The following is a 2883-nucleotide window of genomic DNA, read 5'->3' as shown; positions in this document are numbered from 1 at the left end:
CCCTGACCCAGTTCTATGCCCTATAAAACCCTGCTATAGCCTGTAAGCGGGGCTGCCTCCTCGGCTTTTGTCAAAAGTAGCCTGACAATAAATCAGCTTGCCTGAACTTGGGTCTATTGGCCTCATTCCTTTCCCGGCTGTCCTTCCAATTATCCCTTATAATAGTGATGTAAACAATTATAACATCCTCTGTTATCATAGAGTCATGCAAAAGTTATAGAAGTGTAGAAAAACAGTGATGAACTTTCTGGGGAGAGCAGGGGAAGTTTCTTCGGTAGGCTGTATTACTGTTTACCAATGTCTGCTTGTTTGTCCTCCCTGGGAGGAGTCTGCTTTCCCAGTCCATTCAAGTCAGGCTTGGCATGAGAATTGCTTTTGCCAGTGGAATATGAGAAGTGATGTGGATCACATCTACGCAAGAGTTGAAGGGCAGTTTGTGCTTTGCTGAATTGCTTTCCCCCTGTCACTGACCAGCCCCATCCCAGGAAGTTTGTGCTGGCTTATCCTGAGTCTCTAAGAAGATGCCATGAAGCAGAGTGGCGGCCAGCCATGCTGGACTTCTAGTATGAGCAAAATTCAAGCTGTTACAGGCCCCTGAGATTTGGGAACTTGTTCACATTGTATACCTTTGAGGGCTGATCAGTAATGTTAGGCTGAATCTTCCATACAAAGAAATGCAAGGCCTTAATTTAATAAAATATTAGAGGGGGGTTGGCCAGGATCACCGAAAGCATATCTTTCACTGGCAAGGAAACTCAAGATAGGTCCTGGGAAGAAGAGAACATTACCTTACACCTCTGGAACTTTTTGCAAGCTGCTATTATAACAGAAGATATTATAATTGTTTAGATGACTATCACCCCAACCAGACCAGGGACTCTTTGTTCCAGAGAATACATTTTCTCCCTCAGCAAGTGAGACAATTTTTGTCTTGTTATCCTTTTAGGTTAGTTACAACTATGATAGAACTAAACTTATATATAATAAGATATTATAAGCAAAGAGTGTCCCATTCTAAAAAAGACAAAGCAAACCCTCAGCTTTACACAGACAGACCCAAAAATCTATAAGTAATGGCAGCTTTAAAAAAATTTTTAAGGTTGTTTAGCTTTTTGCAGTGAGAGTAGAAAAGTCTCTTCCTTGTTCCAGACTGCTCCTTTGAATTTCTTAAAAAGAAAACACCAGTGTCTAATAGGAGGTGAATGAGATGGGTGTGAAAAGGTATCTTGGGAGCAAAGAAGTTAGCTGAGAGATCAGGCTTTGGGGCTTTCGGGACATATTCTGCAACTCCGTTTGGGTGACAACCTAAAGCATTTCATTAGGCATCTTATAGCTTTTTTTTTTTTTTTCCTAAGAAAACCTCTCCTGTTTGTTTATAAAACTGATTTTTTTTTTTTCCGGGTAAAAAAAAATAATTCTAGGGCCGGGTGCGGTGGCTCACGCCTGTAATCCCAGCACTCTGGGGTCAGGAGATCGAGACCATCCTGGCTAACATGGTGAAACCCTGTCTCTACTAAAAACACAAAAAATTAGCCGGGCGTGGTGGTGGGTGCCTGTAGTCCCAGCTACTCAGGAGGCTGAGGCAGGAGAATGGCGTGAACCCGGGAGGCAGGGCTTGTAGTGAGCCGAGATTGCACCATTGCACTCCAGCCTGGGCGACAGAGCGAGACTCCGTCTAAATAAATAAATAAATAAATAAATAAATAAATAAATCTAAACATTGGCTCATTTGAAAAAGATACAGCATTTTAAGTCTCTGGCCTTGGTAGGGCCTTAAAGGCTGCCTGGTATTCCTGCTCCATTTCCCTTATCGCTCCCATACCCCAAGACTTTTATTTTAGATCTTGTTCTCCCTCTTCAAAACACGTATTTCTGGTACTCTTGAAGTTTAAATTCTGGGTGCAGTTGAAAATAAATAAGCAAGTAAATATACTTTTCAGATAGGTGATAAATATAATGACATAGAATACAGTAGAAAAAGAGATAGTGACAGAGGTGAGAAGGAGGGGGCAGTATTTTTGATGGGCCAGTCTGGGAGGTTTCTTTGATAAGATGGCATTTGAATGAGAACAAGAGGATGTAAGGGAATATGCCATGTGGACATTTGAAGGAAGATCATCCTGGGCAGAGCGAACTGCATGTGCAAAAAGGTCCTGAGGCAGAAGTGTGCTTGATATGATCAAGGAAGTGCAAGGAAGAAAGTACAGCTAGTGTGGAGAAAATAAATGGGAGAGTGGTATGACATGAGCTCAGGGAGGTGGCAGGGAGAAGCCAGAACATGCAAAACCCTGCAGAACATGCAGAACCTTCCTTACCTTTGCCATCCTCACTCTCACTTAATGACTACTGATTTCATTTAAAAATTGAAACAAGGCCGGGAGTGGTGGCTCACTCCTGTAATCCCAGCTCTTTGGGAGGCCAAGGCGGGCAGATCACGAGGTCAGGAGATCAAGACCAGCCTGGCCAACATGGTGAAACCCCATCTCTACTTAAAAAATATATGTATACAAAAATTAGCCGCCATGGTGACACATGCCTATACTTGAGAGGCTGAGGCATGAGAATCGCTGCAACCCGGGAGGTGGAGGCTGTAGTCAGCTGAGATTGCTCCACTGCACTCCAGCCTGGGCAAAAGAGCGAAAATATGTCTCAAAAAAAATTAAAAAAAAGTCCTGGCACGGTGGCTCACGCCTGTAATCTCAGCACTTTGGGAGGCCGAGGCAGGCAGATCACGAGGTCAGGAGATTGAGACCATCCTGGCTAACAAGGTGAAACCCTGACTCTACTAAAAATACAAAAAAATTAGCCGAGTGTGGTGGCAGGTGCCTGTAGTCCCAGCTACTTGGGAGGCTGAGGCAGGAGAATGGCGTGAACCTAGGAGGC

This window comes from Hylobates moloch, unplaced genomic scaffold (assembly GCF_009828535.3).
Source record: "Hylobates moloch isolate HMO894 unplaced genomic scaffold, HMol_V3 SCAFFOLD_20, whole genome shotgun sequence".
Classification (NCBI taxonomy): Eukaryota; Metazoa; Chordata; class Mammalia; order Primates; family Hylobatidae; genus Hylobates; species Hylobates moloch.
The sequence above is the reverse complement of the archived record's forward strand: the minus strand, read 5'-3'. Positions refer to the sequence as shown.